Source organism: Rana temporaria, chromosome 7 (genome assembly GCF_905171775.1).
Source record: "Rana temporaria chromosome 7, aRanTem1.1, whole genome shotgun sequence".
Lineage (NCBI taxonomy): Eukaryota > Metazoa > Chordata > Amphibia > Anura > Ranidae > Rana > Rana temporaria.
This window is the reverse complement of record NC_053495.1, coordinates 109,621,356-109,641,744: the sequence shown is the minus strand read 5'-3', so window position 1 is coordinate 109,641,744 and position 20,389 is coordinate 109,621,356. Positions and strand designations below refer to the sequence as shown.

At 44.3% G+C, this 20,389-nt stretch overlaps 1 protein-coding gene and 2 long non-coding RNA genes across 12 annotated transcripts in view; 1 reads left to right on the top strand and 2 right to left on the bottom strand.

Moving 5' to 3' along the window:
- The window catches only part of LOC120946232 (complement factor H-like), a 3,139,400-nt gene that overhangs the window by 2,527,133 nt on the left and 591,878 nt on the right, over window positions 1-20,389 (bottom strand). The window lies entirely within an intron of this gene.
- LOC120946235 lies at window positions 13,407-14,496 on the bottom strand. The gene is made up of 3 exons (XR_005750653.1): window positions 14,284-14,496; window positions 14,138-14,200; window positions 13,407-13,540 (listed from the first exon to the last, which is right to left on the bottom strand). It is a non-coding gene; the product is annotated as an uncharacterized LOC120946235 (long non-coding RNA).
- Window positions 16,110-17,066, top strand: LOC120946236. The gene is made up of 3 exons (XR_005750654.1): window positions 16,110-16,266; window positions 16,350-16,412; window positions 17,016-17,066. It is a non-coding gene; the product is annotated as an uncharacterized LOC120946236 (long non-coding RNA).

The window sequence follows — 20,389 nt, the reverse complement described above, 5'->3', positions numbered from 1 at the left end:
TAGAATGTACATAATGTGGAATCACTATTGTGGTGACTGGTGAAGTGCCTTGACACACTGTGGTTTGGGAAATCGTTTCGAATATTGGCTAGGTGCTCATTAATTCGTGTTCGTAATTTACGTGTCGTTCTTCCTTTTTTAATTGTCCATAGACATCGTATATGGTATATATTAAACATTTTTTAAACATTGGTTTAATGAAGAGGTATACAAACTCTATATTGTGATAGATGTACAAATTATTTTACAGAATGTTGTTTTACTACAGTGGTATAATATAGCCTCAATACAATACATGTACTTTTAATACTATGTGCGATCAATAACATATAGGCTGGCCAAATCCAGAGATTGTAATATTTTAAACATTTTAAATATCCAAATGTGCGCTCGAGCACAATGGAGTTGTGTAACCAATCGAGCCACTAGATGTGAGGCTTACTGCTCGCTAGTAGGAATGCATGCGTCATTAGTATACGCCCACTATCAGTCCAGATTGACTCCTCTCTGCCTACATAACCCAGAATCCCCGGCGGTCAGACACGCCCCCCTGATGACGTGGTAATTCCACAAAACAATTGTCGGAGGCTAGTCTGACATTTTCACATACCAGCTGAACCCGCGCCGACACGCCGAACACTGTGCAACAATCAAACGCGCCTTCCATACGCAGTGACCCACGAGAATCAGCCGGGGTCCTGATTAGACGCATGCAGTCCTAGTGCCGGGCAGGCACCCTCCAAGTAAGGGGCCAATCAACGTTTTTTATATGTGTTATTTTAATAAAAGTTAATGCACTTAGCTCTTTCCTGTTTTGATATTTTTTGGATAGATGTCCTGGATATTACTGGTTAAAAGATCTGCAGTCTGAACGGTTGAACATTGTGCAGGCACTGATACCTGCTCAGCCTAATTGACCCATTTTTCACGAAAGGGGTCTGCCGCATCTGGTAAGCCTATCTCCTGACAAGATCACTTCGGGTGTAATCCTAGTGTATGGTGGTGGCTGCAGTAGCACTCAAGACCTTTTGCATGATCTATATTCTGTTGAATTGAATTCACTTATGGAAACAATCACCTATGGACTGTTTTTTCTGTTCAGTTGTGTTATCCTACTTATTTGAGTTGTCACTTATGAGACGCACTATCGTCTAGTGTTTCTTGTATTTTCACTGATTGCGATAGCGGCTTTGTTGCCTTTATTTTAGCTGCTGTATGATTTATATTGTACATGATTTATTGGAGATACATTATATATATATGATTCCTATGGTCACCAGAGTGTTTAATTATTTTCTTTATTATTCTTTATAATTTTCCCATTCATACCATTGGGACCCTCGGATTGAGGGTGTCCCAACTTCAGGTATTTTCTCACAAGCGCCCTCTTCCCCACTTATCGAGTCTATTGCACAATATATTTTCTTATATGTTTTGTCACTGAGGAGCAGCTTGTCACTTAAGTAATAATTATTTTTTCAATTGTGATTAAATTTTCTATATACTTATTTAAGTTTGGCGCGGAAACACACCCTATTCACATCACATTATTTAGATCTTTTCCACAAAAAGAACTATTTTTCTTTCACGCAGCCATGGATGTCTTTGACTTCATGGAGGATCGCCCTATTAATCTGGACGATATCTTCAAAGAACATCCTAGTCCCCTCATAGATCTAGAAAAAAGTTTTAAACAGCTCCGATTTGACATGGAAAAGCGTATCCGACTATGGTGGGATACAGCTACACTTGAAATGTACATCTCAAAAAACATCACACCACGGAGGGTCAGGTGGGACGTCACGCCCAATGATAGGATAGATAGTCCCCATATGGCTGAAGAATGGTATCAGTTCTTCAATGCATGCGAACAAAAGTTATTACAACTCATGATCAGGAGACGCAAAATAAAGAATGTAACTTTAGACAACAAAATCGCAGAACTCAAAATTAAAATGGAACCACTCAAAACTAATGGAGATTACCTAGCTAAGTCGCAACTTTTAAATGCACATCTAACCAAATACGATGGGGAAATTAAAAATAAAAAACTTAAGAAATTTCAGAGAGACATTAAAGATTATGAAAATAACAAAGTGTATAAGTGGCAAACCACCACTAGTCCAAGTACATCTCCAGAATCCACATTAGAAAGCAAACCCACACTTCTTCCTGTAGTAGTACCTTTAATAAAAACCACACAGGTATCAAGTACCCCAACCAAAGAACCTGTGAAGAAAAAAACAACCAAACAAGGCCCCAAACCACAAGGGGGCCCAACTAAATCTTCCAGTTACCCCAACCCGGGTCAGTATCCCTACCAATACCCAGTGGATACCTACAATCACTATGCCCCCCTTGAGCATAGAGGATCTGATCCCTAATATTATGATCCCTATAGATACCCATATCCACCCAGGCCCCCAAGAGGAGGACCACGGGGCCACTTTAGGGGAAGACCAGGTCCCAATCATACTCCCTACCAGGGGGGGGGGGGCAGAGGGGGGAAGGATACCTATCGAATTCCACAGAAATCGCCCCAATCTACCAAGGAAGAATTAGAAAAAGAGGCCGACGTGGAAGAGGGAGAAAGAAAAAGGAGAAGAAACTACTAAACGAGGGAATATACAACTTGGCAGGTGTAGACCTCACAGACCAAGAATTAGAAGTGTTACAGAAAGGTCTAAAGTTTGCCCCCAGTAAAGAATTGGATAAATTTGAGCTCTTCATCGATGTGGAAAAACATATTCGGAAGCTCAACATCAAAAAACATTTTGCAAATCAAAATATATTAGAAGTAGAAAAACCTCCGGAACCCGAATGTACATAGTGGACTGAGAAATCAATGAGTGTTTAATCCCCAAAAAGGAAATAACCATCATATTGAAGTGTTCCGCAAGATGGTGCAAGATGAAATTAGGGAATTACCTATTTCAACAACAAGCGGGAATGCGAACTTCAAAAAAGGTATAAAATCCTTGGAAAAAAATAAGCAAATTGTAGTGAGACCTGGTCATCCTTGATCGCAGGTACTACTACAGTGAGATGCAATCACAATTGGAAGATAGTAAAACCTACAAATGCATGAAAGGAGATCCAACCCCAAGACTTAAGGAAGAACTCTCCGCTTGGGTTAATAAAGGACTTACCAAAGAAATACTGACATCGCAAGAAGCAAAGTATTTAGTTCCTCATGCACCTCGAGTACCAGTACTATACACGGTACCCAAAATTCACAAGAACCTTGAGAAACCCCCCGGAAGACCCATCATTAGTGGGATCGGGTCACTATTCTCCAGATTAGGAGAGTATTTAGATACCTTCTTAAAACCGTTAGTACGAATGAGCCCCTCGTACCTTAAAGACAGTCGAGATTTGATAGTCTACATCCAAAAGGTGGAAATTCAAGAATCTACCATTATGGCTACAGTAGACATTGGGGCTGATTTACCAAGCCTTTACTCCATGACTCATGGAGTAAAAGCAGGAGTAGCAGCCGTTTGGTCATTTACTAAAGAAATACGCTGCTAGTGCAGTGTATTTCCCTAGTTACTAATGTGCTCCGTGCGCCAAGGAGAGGGTGCATCGTGCACCTGATAGACCTGGCGCACGGCACATTGAAATGTAAATTGCGGGGGTTTGGGCGGGCGTTTATTAGGGGGGGAGGTGGGGTAATGCGGAGGAAGTGAAGTGACATGTGTTTGAATGTGTTTGGCGGGCCGAATTGAAAGTGAAAGTGTTTTTTGAAAACAGATCCCCGTACACTTGCACAGTGCGCCTGAACCTCGGGAGGTTCATTTGCATACTGGGCATGCGTAGAGAGAAATTTCGGAGCTTCCGTGCGCCGTGTCAGTACGCCGTGAAAATCTTGGTAAATACCAAGTGGCGTACCCGTGATTGTGCTGCGTGACGCGGCGCACGGGAATCTCCGAGCTGTTTTCAGCCATGAAGGGGAACTCCGCGCCAAATTTCAAACTTGAAATCGGCGCGGGTCCCCCTCCAGGGCTACATTAGGCTCTTAGGCTTGGTCCGAAACGTGAGGGGTTAAACCCGCGCCGATTCGGCGCGGGGTTCCCCCCCCCAGATCCAAACCAAGCCCTCATCCCAAGCACGCAGTCTGGCCCGGACAGGAATGGGGGTGGGGACGAGCGAGCGCCCCCCCCCTCCTGAGCCGTACCAGACCGCATGCCCTCAACATGGGGGAGTGTGTGCTGTGGGGGAGGGGGACACTGCCCCCCCACCCCACAGCACTCTTGCCCCCATGTCGATAGGGACAAGAGCCTCTTCCCGACAACCCTTGCCATTGGTTGTCGGGGTATGCGGGCGGGGCTAATCGTAATCTGCGAGCTCCCTTTAATAAGGGGGCCACCCTATGTGAATGAGTATGGGGTACATCATACCTCTACCCATTCACCTGGGGGAAATGTTAAGTTAAATAAAACACCACACAATAAAATATTTTATTAATCAGCTCCGGAGCCCCCCCTTTCTTCTTTAGCTCTTTCACAAGGGGGGGTTTCTTCTCTCCCGATCTTCTGCCGGGACCCTGGGCTTCGGTGATTTCTGCCGGGGGAGGGCGCCATCCCTCGGTCCTCTCCGGAGCCTTCCGCCGGGGGCCCCCACCCCATTTAAGCTCTTTTACATTAGGGGGGGGCATCCGGACTTCGGCGACTTCTGCCGGGGGATGGCGCCTATCCCCCGGTCTTTCCGGTGCCTTCCGCCAGGGTTCCGGTCTTCCTGGTCTTCTGCCGGGGGTGCGCCAACTCCCCGGTCCTTTCTCTGCTCCCTCTTCTGCCTGGCTCCCCCGCGGAGCCAGGGCTCTCTTCCGTCTTCTTTCTTCTCTCTTCCTTCTTCTGCCTGTCTCCTCCGGGAGCACAGGGCTTGTCTGCGCTGTCCTCTCCCTTCTCTTCCATTGGATGTTGACACGACGAGGTTCCGTGCTGACATGCCGTGTCAGCGGCGGGCATCGACTTATATAGGGCATTGCCACCATGTGACCTCAACCCATGTGACATCACATTCCCTGGGCATGATGGGAATGTGATGTCACATGGGTTGAGGTCACATGGTGGCATTGCCCTATATAAGTCAATGCCCATCGCCCACACGGCACTCCAGCGCGGAACCTCGTCATGTCAGCATCGAATGGAAGAGAAGGGAGAACACAGCGGAGACAAGCCCTGTGCTCCCGGAGGAGCCAGGCAGAAGTGGAAGGCACCGCAGAAGCCCGGAGGGTGGCGCCCTCCAGCGGAAGAAAGCCCTGTGCTCCGCGGAGGAGACAGGCAGAAGCGGAAGGCATCGCAGAAGCCTGCGGGTGTTGCCCCCCGGCGGAAAACACCGTAGAAGCCCGGGACCATCCCCCAAAGGCAAGGAGCCTCACTGGTGAAGGGGGTCCCGGTGAAAGACGGCGCTGAAGACGGGGGGTGCACCCCCCCGCAGAAACTGACGAAGCCCGGGACCCTCCCCCAAAGGCAAGGAGCCTCACTGGTGAAGGGGGTCCCGGTGAAAGACGGCACTGAAGACGGGGGGTGCACCCCCCCGCAGAAACCGACGAAGCCCGGGACCCTCCCCCAAAGACAAGAAGCCTCACTGGTGAAGGGGGTCCCGGTGAAAGACGGCGCTGAAGACGGGGGGTGCACCCCCCCGCAGAAACCGACGAAGCCCGGGACCCTCCCCCAAAGGCAAGGAGCCTCACTGGTGAAGGGGGCTCCGGCAGAAGACAGCGAAGCCTGGGGCCTAATGGGGTGGTGGTGGGGGGCCCCGGCAGAAGACCCCCGGCAGACTAATAAATTAATTTATTAATGTGTGTTGTGTTTTATTTCTTTACATTTTTTTCCCCCAGGTGAATGGGTAGGGGTACAATGTACCCCATACTCCTTCACATAGGGTGGGGGGCCAGAATCTGGGGGCCACCTTATTAAAGGGGCCTCTCAGATTCTGATAAGCCCCCCGCATACCCCGACAACCACGGCCAGGGTTGTCGGGAAGAGGCTCTTGTCCCTATCGACATGGGGACAAGAGTGCTTTGGGGTGGGGGGCAGTGCCCCCCTCCCCCACAGCACACACTCCCCCATATTGAGGGCATGCGGTCTGGTACGGCTCAGGAGGGGGGGGGCGCTCGCTCGTCCCCGCCCCCATTCCTGTCCGGCCAGACTGCATGCCTGGGATAAGGGCTTGGTCTGCATCTTGGGGGGGACCCCACGCTGGTTTTCGGCGCGGGTTTAACCCCTTATGTTCCAGACCAAGCCTAAGAGCCTGGTATGCACCTAAAGGGGAACACACATTTTTTTTTTTTTTGGTCTGGAGTTCCCCTTCATGAACAGCGATCTGTCATTTACCCATGTCAGTCCCACCCCCCCTTCAGTTAGAACACACCCAGGGAACATATTTAACCCCTCCCTCGCACCTAGTGTTAACCCCTTCCCTGCCAGTGGCATTTTTATAGTAAGCAATGCATTTTTACAGCACTGATCGCTAGAAAAATGCCAATGGTTCCAAAAAAGTGTCTGATGTGTCCGCCATAATGTCGCAGTACCGATAAAAATCGCTGATCGCCGCAATAACTAGTTAAAAAAAATATATAACAAAAATGCCATATTTTGGAGACTTTTGCCAAAACCAATCAATAAACGCTAATTGCGATTTTTTTGGAACCAAAAAGATGTAGAATATGTATCGGCCTAAACTGAGGGATTTATTTATTTTTTTGAATATATATTTTTGGGGATATTTATTATAGCAAAAAGTCAAAATTATTCTTTTTTTTTTTTTTAAATTGTCGCTCTATTTTTGGTTATAGCTCTAAAAAAATTCAAAAAACGCAGAGGTGATCAAATACCACCAAAATAAAGCTCTCTTTGTGGGAAAAAAAAAGGTTGCCAATTTTGTTTGGGAGCCACGTCGCACGACTGCGCAATTGTCAGTTAAAGCGACGCCGTGCCGAATCACAAAAACTGGCCCGGTCATTGACCAGCAATATGGTCCGGGGCTCAAGTGGTTAAAAATTCACAAAACACTAAAGTTAGCCCAATTTTTGGTGATAATGTGAAAGATGATGTTACGCCGAGTAAATAGATACCTTACATGTCACGCTTTACTATTGAAAAATCTCCTGGAATGGGGCCAAAATTCAGTAATTGAAATTCCCCATAGGCGACCTTTTTTTTTTTTCAGGTTACCAGTTTATAGCTACAGAGAAAGTCTAGTGCTAAAAGTATTACTCTCGCTCTAACGCACGCGACAATACCTCACATGTGTGGTTTGAACGGTGTTTACATATGTGGGCGGGACTTACGCAAGTCCCGCCCACATATATAAACATTGTTCAAACCACACATGTGAGGTATTGACGGGTGCGTTAGAGCGAGAGCAAGACTTATAGCACTAGACCTTCTTTGTAACTATAAACTGGTAACCTGAAAAAAAAAAAGGTCGCCTATGGGGAATTTCAAGTACTGAATTTTGGCCCCATTGCAGGAGTGTTTTCAATAGTAAAGCGTGACATGTAAGGTATCTATTTACTCTGTTTAACATCATCTTTCACATTATCACCAAAAATTGGGCTAACTTTAGTGTTTTGTGAATTTTTAACCACTTGAGCCCGGACCATATTGCTGGTCAATGACCGGGCCAGTTTTTGTGATTCGGCACGGCGTCGCTTTAACTGACAATTGCGCAGTCATGCGACGTGGCTCCCAAACAAAATTGGCAACCTTTTTTTCCCACAAATAGATTATTAAATGTGCGTGTTCACTTCTGTCTTTAACAACTCCCCTTCAGGAAAGCATCAGATCAGGGAAAAAAAAAAAAAAAGCTCTCATGCCATTGCAGCTTTGTTCCTACATGTGTGATGAACTGAGTCTGCTCAGACACTTAGAAAAAAATTATCCTTTCTTTTTAAGGGCTCTTTCACACGTCCGTTCAGTTTTTCAGATCAGTTTTTTTTTCATCAGTTGATCCGTTTTTCCATCAGTTTTTCGTCAGTTTTTCATCAGTTTTTGCATCAGTTTTTGCATCAGTTTTTGCATCAGTTTTTGCATCAGTTTTTCCATCCGTTTTTTCATTCGTTTTTTTTTTTTTTTTTTTTGGGGCTTTTTACATAGAAAAACGGATGTTAGCGGAACGGATGATAAACGGATCATCCGTTAACGTCCGTTTTTCGTCCGTTCCGTTTTTTAGACGGAAGAAAAATAGGGTTTTCTTCCGTCCAAAAAAACGGAACTGAACGCAGACGGATGCTAACGGACATTAGCGGATGCTCATCCGCTAACGGACGCTAGCCCATAGGGAAGCATTGCGGTCCGTTAACGGACGTCCAAAAAACGGACGAACGGAACGGACGTGTGAAAGAGCCCTAAAAGGTGAAAATCACTTGGATGCTCATAGAGCGTGGTTTGGGTTAATACCAGGTGTGCGCAATTACAAGCTCACCCAAACTAGAGACTGCAATTTGTTCATGTGATTTCAATTGCTTCATTACTAGCACTGTTATAAAAAGCATGGATCAATCATTCCTCAGCTGCCCTCAGAAGGGGCAGGCTGGCAGAAATGCTGTTGCTAAACACAAATGTGGTTTGTTGCATGTTTTTTTTTTTGCCAATGGTTTTTGTTTATTTTTAAATGATGTTCACTTTGATGTATTTGTCTATGCGTCCTTATTTTATGAACAATTTGTCAAGATGTTGTGACGTTAAAACTATGTATATTTTGATTTTTGAAATGTTTTTTTGTTTGTGTGTTTGTTTGTCTTTTTTTGCTTTCCTTGTTTTGTTGACCAATAAAAATTACTTTTGTTTTTTGTTACTTTTTCATGCTATATTTTGACAGCTGCAGCTGAAATAGGTTTGGGCCTAACAAATTATGTGTGATTTTTGTCTAAGCTTCTTTCCTGGTGTGTAGGCATGAAATGTTTGCCATGTTTAATCTCGAGGAAATTAAAGACAAACTGGTAAGTATTTTCTTTTTTCTGCAGTGATCCTCAGCCCTCAAGTACCCCCGACAGGACATGTTTTGTGGATTTCTCTTATCAAGAATTGCTGTCCAGACTGTATTTTAAAGCACATGTGCAAGATGAAGTAAAACCTGCAAACATGGCCTGGGGGGGGGGGTTTGCTATTGGTGGACAGGCTTGACGTGCTGATTTACAGCACTGTGCTTAAATCTAGCGCAAGGCAATCCTATTCTAATTGTGAGTGTTTGAGGGAAGCCAAGTGAGTGTTAGAACCCCTCCTTTGTGTTTTTTTGGGGTTGAGCTTTGTGTCCCTTTTCTTAAAATTGGCTTCACTTCTTGTCACACAGCTGAACAGAAAGTGAGGTTAAAACCCTACCAGTGTCTTTTCTTGGGGACACAGGTCAATCTAACTAGTGTCCCCATTAAGTAAATTGCACTCCAGCACTGCTGTGTACACCCCAAATCATGGGTCTTCAAACTACGGCCCTCCAGTTGTTCAGGAACTACAATTCCCATCATGCCTAGTCATGTCTGTGAATGTCAGTGCATTACAAGGCCTCATGGGATGTGTAGTTCTACAACAGCTGGAGGGCCGTAGTTTGAGGATCCCTGCCCCAAATGATTATTTAGTTTGGGGTTTAGTAAAGGCAAAGCCACTCTGCAGTACAAGCATAGTTGCTGAAAATCAGAGAGGAAGCACTGATGGTTTTAACATACAATCCTGTAGAAGCAAAGTTGTTTTGTTTTCTTCCTTGCTTTGCACTTGTAGTGCAAAGTGGATTTGCCTTTAGTAAATGGACCCCAAAGTCCAAGATCCCTAATAATTTGGGGTGTACACAGCAAAATGCTAGAGTGCAATTTACATAATGGGAAACTATTTAGATTGATCTCTGTGTCCCCAAGAAAAGATATTAGTAAGGTTTTACTATCAATTCCTGTTTGGCTATGTGACAGGAAGTGAATGAATTAGAAAGGGTGAAGACACCTCACAAATGGTGTCACTATCAGGGGTGCAGACATCCCCAAAAAAATGAGCAGATAATACTTATTTGCAAATTAATAATTTTTTAGTTAACATTGGGTGGGGTGCTCTAACACACACATTCATACATATTAGCCACGCTGTATCCTGGCCTATTGGCATGGTTATATTTTCTTAGGGCTCTCAATAAAACTCTATGAAATTTGTGCTTAAACTAGAACCAGGGGCGGACTGACAACTCATGGGGCCCCCGGGCAATAGAAGATTATGGGGCCCCTCTGGCTTACAGATGGCCACCACGCCAGGAGGCAGTGCAGAGGCGGGCAGCTAAAATCTTGGGATATTCACATTAAAAGCATGTCAGTTTCAGACATATCAGGGACAGATCTAAAAAAATAAAAGATTTTTACATACTGTCCCTGGTTTTACTGAGCCTGGCAACCCTGATGGGGGCCCCCTAGTGGCATGTGGCCCTCGGGCAGTGCCCGAGTGACTCAATGGTCAGTCCGCCCCTGACTAGAACTATAATCAACACTTTTTATTTTCTTTAATTTTGGATAGAGTGAGGGAGGATTATAGGCCCTGTCAGTTTATTTTGTATTATCTGTGTCCAATTGGGGAGATTTGCCTTCACTTCCTGCCCCATAGCCAAACAGGAAGTGAGAGAAAAACTATGCAAATTAAGGGAGTCCAGTAACTACCCTCCCCCCCCCCAGAACTAGTGTGTGTGCCCTGAAAATTCCTGGGCGGGTGATACAAAAACAGGGTGTGGCTTTGACAGGAAGGGGTGGGTCATTTTTCTATTAGGAGGTGCAGAAATGTAGTCAGGCCTAGGGCAGCACAAAACCTAAATATACTACTGCATGTTAGGGCTTATTTAGACCGGATCCGATGTACAGCATGTTTTTATATTGTGGGAGGAAACCCACACAGGCACAGGGAGAACATGCAAACTCCATGCAGATGCTGTCACGGGCGGGATTCGAACCAACGACTCTTTTGCTGCTAGGTCAAAGTGCTATACACTACACCACTGTGCTGAACAAACATGATTGCAGCTGAAAGCATGAGATCTTTTTTTTTTTCCAATACTATGCTTTCCAGCCTTATTGACCCCGCCTCTCTCCATAAAGAGGACCTGTCACACACTAGTCCTATTACAAGGGATGTTTACATTCCTTGTAATAGGAAGAAAAGTGATCCGAAATCCAAAAAAGTGACAAAAAAGTGAAAGAAGAAAAATATGAGCTAAAAAACAAACGGCCCTGTCCCTAGAAGCTCGCACTCAGAAGCGAATATGCATGTAAGTCCCCACATATGTAAACACCATTCAAACCACACATGTGAGGTATTGACACATGCGTTAGAGCGAGAGCAATAATTCTAGCCCTAGACCTCCGTAACTGGTCACCTGTAAAAAAAAAAAAAAAGCATCGCCTATGGATATTTTTATGTCCCGAAGTTTGGCGCCATTCCATGATTGTGTGACAAGTCGGTATCTATTTACTCGGTGTAACATCATCTTTCACATTATCCATAAAAATTGGGCTAACTTTACTGTTTGGTTATTTTAAAATTCATGGACCGTGGTGTTTTTTTTGGGCAAAAAAAAAAAGGCGTTAGAATAATTATTGCGCAAATGCCGTTGGAAATCAAATAAAAAAAGTCCGCCACTTTATTCCCTAGGGTGTCTGCTAAAAAATTATATATAATGTTTGGGGGTCCTGAGTAATTTCCCAGGAACAAAATATAATTTTTACATGGAGAGAAGTGCCAGAATAGGCGCGGTATGGAAGTGGTTAAAGTGAAATAATAAAAGTGAAATATTCCTTTAAATTTCATACAGGGGGGAAGGGGTTTACACGCATGTTTCCCGTGCTTAGAACTGTCCCTGTACAAGATGTCATTTCTGAAGTGAAAAAAAAGTAAGTTTAAAGTACTCATGGCTATAAAGAATAGTCATTGCTCATTAAAAATAAAAAAAAAAAAATAAAAAAAATGTATGGGGGTCCCCCCAAATTAAATTACCAGGCCCTTCAGGTCTGGAATGGATATTAAGGGGAACCCCGCCGTAAAAACCAAAAAAAAAAAATGGCGTGGGGTCCCCCCAAATATCCATACCAGGCCCTTCAGGTCTGGTGTGGATTTTAAGGGGAACTCCACCCAAAATTTAAAAAAAATGGCGTGGAGTCCCCCTAAAAATCCACACCAGACCCTTATCCGAGCACGTTAACCTGGCCGGCCGCAGAAAAGAGGGGGGGGGCAGAGTGCGGCCCCCCCCTCTCCTGAACCGCACCAGGCCACATGCCCTCAACATGGGGAGGATGTCCCCATGTTGATGGGGACAAGGGCCTCATCCCCACAACCCTTGCCCGGTGGTTGTGGGGGTCTGCGGGCGGGGGGCTTATCAGAATCTTCTCCCATCTTCTTCTCTGTCCGTCGACCTTCTCGTCCCGCATCTTCTTCATCTTCTGGGCGCTGCGCTTGAAATTGTAGATCCCGCCGTGTTCCCGCTCCTGGGACCCGCCCCCCTCTGACGCCACAGGTTAACTCATATGAAAGTCCGCGTGTGGCATATGTGCGTCAGAGGGGGGCGGGGTCACATGAGTGTGACACGGCGGGAACTTCAATTGGAAGCTGCGGCAGCTTCCTCCCCGCCGTTTGACGCTCTGTGACCCCGCCCCCCTCTGACGCACATGACCTTCTAAGGAGTTTACTTGTGGCGTCAGAGGGGGGCGGGTCCCAGGAGCGGAACACGGCGGCCAATTCAAATTCAAGCGCTGGGTCCGGGGAAGAAAAAGATGTGGACGAGAAGGCTGGCGGACGGACGGAGAAGAAGATGGGAGAAGACAGCGGTCAAGATGTGGACGAGAAGGCTGAAGGACGGACGGAGAAGATAGAAGAAGACGTCGGGCAAGATGTAGACGAGAATGAAGGACGGACACAAAGGGGGTAGGGAAAGTGCTGCTCACCCCTGTAAAGGTAATGAAAAAAGGAAGGGTTCCCCAGTGGGGTTTTTAGGCAGCAAAAATTATATAAACAATTACAAAGACGTACCAATTTGTTGTAAAAAAGTAAAACAATGTATTTAATAAGTACAAAGTCGTAAAATAATGAACTCTGGTACAGTTTATGCTGAGGACACATACATATGAGAATATAGCACCAAAATTACATGACACTGATCAACATGAATGGCTGATCTTCAGGTCAATTTGTTCCTGACGCGTTTCGACCCCCACATATGGGTCTTCTTCAGAGGAAAGGGTTTATGATGCAAACTATAACAGAGAGTAAATATATGGTAATAAAATACATAGATACATAGTACAATTTAGGTGAAAAATAAATTTAAAGTATATAGTTATCAACTCACAGATTGTGTTTCTCAGTTCTATTTGGACCAGAGTAAGGTTATAATCCTGAGGATCCCTAGTTACTTTTCTCCATACGGGTGGTTAGCACCCCCAAAAGGCCTCAACGATGCCCCACAAGAGTGGCCTGCAGGGACCCACAGTATAACTGGGAAAAAATCCAAAAGTCCAGTCAGAGAGTGCGGGCCGGACAGGTGGAGGGGGAGCCCAGCAAAGCAATTGCCAGAGTGATGCCTATTAAGAAATTCAAATATAAAGTAGTTTTAATACCAAAAACTATATGTTTAAAGTATAAAGATTGATTGACTTGTTGTACAAGTAGATGGCGTTAGACATGTACATTATGCTCATTATAATGATGCATATATAAAATGGGACTGTGATATGTCATAGGAATTTTAAATTAATATAAATATGCACAGGATATTTTAAATGTTATATGAAATCATGAATTAAGATTAATAACAATATCAAAATTATATAGAATTGTGAATTCAAAGAGAATTATATGTATAACAGGGCGATAAAGATTACAATATAGGGCTAATAGTGGGTTGAGGTGCCAAAAAATATATGATAATTATAATTAAATAGTGAAAGATATATATAATTAGTATAATATAATAAATATATATAGTTAATTAGTTGAATAAAAAAAAAAAAAAATAATAATAGTGTGTAATGGATGGGTGTGAGTAAGCATGTGCTAAAATAATTAAATTCATGTGAGAATAATTGTATATAATGTGATAAAATAGTAAGGATATTGGGATAAGTGCCAATGGGGTGAATAATGTTAAAAAAGAAAATGTAAAGGATAGTAAAAAATACCTTATTAAATGTTTAGAATATGAGTATGGAAGCGATCTCCAGAGAGAGCAAGAAAAAGCGTATCTGGAGGGGAAATATTATTATTGATTAGATTTAGTAGGCATAGGAAAGATAACTTTGTGCAGGATTTGAAAATGCAGCCTTACCCTATGTGTGGTGTGTCCAGCATAGTATGAAGATAGGATCACAGGCAGGTGTCAGGTATACACCCAGTCTATTTAAATATGTGCATGTCAGGTGTCAAGGATTTGGCAATCACTAATTGGCAAATGAATGCCTTGCTTGGGACATCCCCTCCCACATCTAGAAGTCCGCCCCCCCTATCCCAGCTGGAGCAAGGAATTAAGGTCAGATGACCCTCCCAGCTGTGGGTTCCTCAGCGTCAGTGAGGAAGAAAAAAAAGAAAAAAAAGAAAAAAACAAAACAAAAAAACAAAACAAAAAAAAAAAAAACCCAGCCCTCTGCTGCGGTCGCGAGTGCCGCGGCAGCGTCACAAGCGTGCGCAATGCGCATGCACGCGCGGGACGCCCACGGCGCCAGGGAACTTCACTGACGCCGTCAGTGGGGAGGAAACACCTCCACAGTGGTGAGAGTGTCGCCATCTTGTGGAGAGTAAAGAGAACACAGAGCCCTGAGTCTCCCCCTCCCCATTGAGAGGCCATAGAGGGAGCATGATAAAGAGGTACCTAGCGGGGAAGCGCCACCCAGCGGAGCTGTAACAAGGTCCTACAGGATAAAAGGATTAAACAAAAGATAAATAATAAAAAATAAAAAAAATTGGTATAAATAAAGGTGGAATATTAGTAATGCTAGAAATGGGCATGTATATGCCCATTAGAGCAAAAAGTGTATATATAATTGTTTATAACCAAGCAAACAATTGATAACAATAAATACCAAAAGGTATATATGGAACCCATGTTGGATATATGGTTATAGAGATTTCATGAGTATTTGGCAGTGCAGCAGTGGGTAGATACGCAATATGCTTAAATATTTTGTTACGGGCATTTGTCAAACCCGCATGAACAAAAACAAGCAAATGCTGAGTACAGCCGCACAGTGCCAATGCTCAAATATTATACTTTCCTATGTCCATAGGGGGGATAGAATAGGTGTTTAGCCACCGGAAAATTATGTAAATGAAGGACGGACACAAAGGGGGTAGGGAAAGTGCTGCTCACCCCTGTAAAGGTAATGAAAAAAGGAAGGGTTCCCCAGTGGGGTTTTTAGGCAGCAAAAATTATATAAACAATTACAAAGACGTACCAATTTGTTGTAAAAAAGTAAAACAATATACATGCCCATTTCTAGCATTACTAATATTCCACCTTTATTTATACCAATTATTTTTTTTTTTTTTATTATTTATCTTTTGTTTAATCCTTTTATCCTGTAGGACCTTGTTACAGCTCCGCTGGGTGGCGCTTCCCCGCTAGGTACCTCTTTATCATGCTCCCTCTATGGCCTCTCAGTGGGGAGGGGGAGACTCAGGGCTCTGTGTTCTCTTTACTCTCCACAAGATGGCGACACTCTCGCCACTGTGGAGGTGTTTCCTCCCCACTGACGGCGTCAGTGAAGTTCCCTGGCGCCGTGGGCGTCCCACGCGTGCATGCGCATTGCGCGCGCTTGTGACGCTGCCGCGGCACTTAGGGTTGCCACCTCATCCCTTTAAAAAGGAACACATACTAATTACACAGGTTCTGTGGCTAATTAAGGAGGTAATTAGACTAATTTGGTGCCTTTCCTGCATTAAATTAACCTCAGAACCTGTGTAATTCATATGTGTTCCTTTTTAAAGGGATGAGGTGGCAACTCTAGCGGCACTCGCGACCGCAGCAGAGGGCTGGGTTTTTTTTTTTTTCTTTTTTTTTTTTTTTCTTCCTCACTGACGCTGAGGAACCCACAGCTGGGAGGGTCATCTGACCTTAATTCCTTGCTCCAGCTGGGATAGGGGGGGGCGGACTTCTAGATGTGGGAGGGGATGTCCCAAGCAAGGCATTCATTTGCCAATTAGTGATTGCCAAATCCTTGACACCTGACATGCACATATTTAAATAGACTGGGTGTATACCTGACACCTGCCTGTGATCCTATCTTCATACTATGCTGGACACACCACACATAGGGTAAGGCTGCATTTTCAAATCCTGCACAAAGTTATCCTTCCTATGCCTACTAAATCTAATCAATAATAATATTTCCCCTCCAGATACGCTTTTTCTTGCTCTCTCTGGAGATCGCTTCCATACTCATATTCTAAACATTTAATAAGGTATTTTTTACTATCCTTTACATTGTCTTTTTTTAACATTATTCACCCCATTGGCACTAATCCCAATATCCTTACTATTTTATCACATTATATACAATTATTCTCACATGAATTTAATTATTTTAGCACATGCTTACTCACACCCATCCATTACACACTATTATTATTTATTTAATTATTTTTTTTATTCAACTAATTAACTATATATATTTATTATATTATACTAATTATATATATCTTTCACTATTTAATTATAATTATCATATATTTTTTGGCACCTCAACCCACTATTAGCCCTATATTGTAATCTTTATCGCCCTGTTATACATATAATTCTCTTTGAATTCACAATTCTATATAATTTTGATATTGTTATTAATCTTAATTCATGATTTCATATAACATTTAAAATATCCTGTGCATATTTATATTAATTTAAAATTCCTATGACATATCACAGTCCCATTTTATATATGCATCATTATAATGAGCATAATGTACATGTCTAACGCCATCTACTTGTACAACAAGTCAATCAATCTTTATACTTTAAACATATAGTTTTTGGTATTAAAACTACTTTATATTTGAATTTCTTAATAGGCATCACTCTGGCAATTGCTTTGCTGGGCTCCCCCTCCACCTGTCCGGCCCACACTCTCTGACTGGACTTTTGGATTTTTTCCCAGTTATACTGTGGGTCCCTGCAGGCCACTCTTGTGGGGCATCGTTGAGGCCTTTTGGGGGTGCTAACCACCCGTATGGAGAAAAGTAACTAGGGATCCTCAGGATTATAACCTTACTCTGGTCCAAATAGAACTGAGAAACACAATCTGTGAGTTGTTAACTATATACTTTAAATTTATTTTTCACCTAAATTGTACTATGTATCTATGTATTTTATTACCATATATTTACTCTCTGTTATAGTTTGCATCATAAACCCTTTCCTCCGAAGAAGACCCATATGTGGGGGTCGAAACGCGTCAGGAACAAATTGACCTGAAGATCAGCCATCATGTTGATCAGTGTCATGTAATTTTGGTGCAATATTCTCATATGTATGTGTCCTCGGCATAAACTGTACCAGAGTTCATTATTTTACGACTTTGTACTTATTAAATACATTGTTTTACTTTTTTTACAACAAATTGGTACGTCTTTGTAATTGTTTATATAATTTTTGCTGCCTAAAAACCCCACTGGGGAACCCTTCCTTTTTTCATTACCTTTACAGGGGTGAGCAGCACTTTCCCTACCCCCTTTGTGTCCGTCCTTCATTTACATAATTTTCCGGTGGCTAAACACCTATTCTATCCCCCCTATGGACATAGGAAAGTATAATATTTGAGCATTGGCACTGTGCGGCTGTACTCAGTATTTGCTTGTTTTTGTTCATGCGGGTTTGACAAATGCCCGTAACAAAATATTTAAGCATATTGCGTATCTACCCACTGCTGCACTGCCAAATACTCATGAAATCTCTATAACCATATGTTATATCCTCTGTGTTGAGAGGGAGACAAGACTCTGGTCTGGTACAATGGATGTTTATTCAGTACATGCTGTACACTGGAACATGCATCTCAGGACATTACATATCTGTCTGCTTCCTACATGTGGTCTCTCTAAGATGGCTACTATACCCCTTGACCCTTGTCATCACTGCTGGGTGGAGCCAGCCTTAAAGTGCCAGTACATGTGAAACCCTTCAGGTATAACACCTTCCATCCATCCCAAAAAAAAAAAAAAAAAAAAAAAAAACACAACAAAAACACAACAAAACAATAACAGGCACAAAACATTAACTGATAGCTGTCCAATAACAGTCCTCCAAACACAGGAGAATTATGGGACTTCAAGCTTCCAGGAACCGTTGCGGGGTTAATATGTCATCGGATCACTTCCGTCGGCCCCGTCGAAAGTCTCGTAACCGCTCTTGCAACTGAAACCGGTCAGGAGGGCGACAGTGTCGTTGAGGCCGGGCATCCAGCGATTCGGGACCGGAGGAAACAGGGCTGGCCGGAATGGGTACCGGCGGGGCCAAGAAGGGATCCCCCAGCTCAGAGGGTAAACAGACCTCCGGACCAGAGCTGGAGGGCTCTGTTGGAGACGAGTTCAAAAGTTCAGAGTCCCCCCAATCATCAGTCTCTGTGCATCCTGATTCGCTGGGAGCAGATCCTTGAGACACTGGTGGTTCAGCTGGCATCAGGGATTCGGGCAGTTGAGAACGAGGACGCAGTTGGTCCGCATGACGTCTGCAAATGGAACCATCTTCCAGGCGGACCTTGTACATCTTGGGTCCCAAAGTCTCTGCAATGACAGCAGGAAGCCAACGGGTGTTGGAAGCCCCATAAGATCGGGCCCATACCTTTTGTTGGGCTGTGAATCGGGGGAGCTCGTTGTGTTTGACCATTTTGTCTTGGGACTGTAGTACATGTTCCTGGACTGTTTGAGGGCGGAGCATATCCAAAACAGTCCATGGCTGCCGCCCCAGAAGGAGTTCTGCTGGAGTTTTCCCAGTGGTTGCATGTGGTGTGTTTCTGTAAGCAGAAAGGAAGGAGTCCAGCTGCTGGGGTGACAGGGACTGTTGTTTACTTGCAGCCACTGTAGCTTTGAAATAGCGTTTAAAAGTCTGCACAAAGCGCTCTGCTTGACCATTTGTAGCCGGGTGGTAAGGTGCGGTCAACTTGTGCTTGATGTTGTGGGCAGTCAGGAAATGCTGAAACTCCTGACTGGTGAATTGTGCACCGTTGTCTGTGACGATTTCTCTGGGGTATCCAAACGTAGCAGCGAGATGTAACAGTATGGACACCGTTGCCTTAGTCGTTGGCTGAGTAACAGGAATGACCTCAGGCCACTTTGAATGGGCGTCCACTATGATCAAGAAGGTGTGTCCTCTGATCGGGCCAGCAAAGTCCAAGTGTAGGCGAAACCAAGGAACCGTGGGCCAAGTCCAGGGCTGGACGCACCCTCGAGGAGGGTCTCTTGCCGTTTGTGCACATCCAGCACAAGCATTCACATATGTTGTGATATCTGAGTCTAGGTTTGGCCACCACACATAGCCTCTGGCCTTTTGTTTCATACGTGTGCTCCCGGGATGACCAGTATGTAGCAAGTCCAGAATGTGTCTCCGGAGGGTCTGTGGAATGATCACTCGGTCTCCCCATAAAACACAGTTGCCAGCCACAGTTAATTCCATACGCCTACGGAAATAAGGTTCATACTCCTGTGTGACAGTTGCAGGCCAACCGGAACGTACCCAGGAGAGTATGGTTTTCAGAAAGGTATCCTTGGTTGTATGGGCTGCTATCTCCCCAGAAGACAAGAAGGACAGGCTGGTGTAACGACAACTCTTGACCGGTGGAGAAGAGTCCATGGACCTCCCTGTCAGTCGGGACATAGCGTCCGCATTAGCATTGGCATCATGACCACGATACTGAATTTTGTAGCTGTATGCCCCCAAGAATAGGGCATAGCGTTGGAGGCGGGCCGCAGTAGTCTGGGAGATGCCTTTGTCAGGGCTAAAGATCTGAAGGAGTGGTTTATGGTCCGTCAGTATGGTGAATTCCCTACCATACAGGTAAAGATGAAACTTCTTAATTGCCCATATCAGCGCAAGAGCCTCTTTGTCAATGTGTGAGTAATTGCTTTCTGCTTTTGTCAAAGACCTGGAGGCAAATGCCACTGGTTTTTCTGACCCATCTGGTAAGATGTGAGATAGTACCGCCCCCAGACCATAGGGTGAGGCATCACAAGCCAAGGTGAGAGGCTTCTGGAGGTCATAGTGCACGAGCATGCGTGACGCCAACAGCTTCCGCTTAGAAACTTCAAAAGCACGTTGGCATGCAGCCGACCAGTCCCATCTGGAGTGTTTCTCCAAAAGCTTGTTCAACGGAAACAAGGTGTGTGCCAGATCTGGCAGGAATTTGTGGTAATAGTTCAGCAAGCCAAGGTATGATCGCAGCTGCTGGACG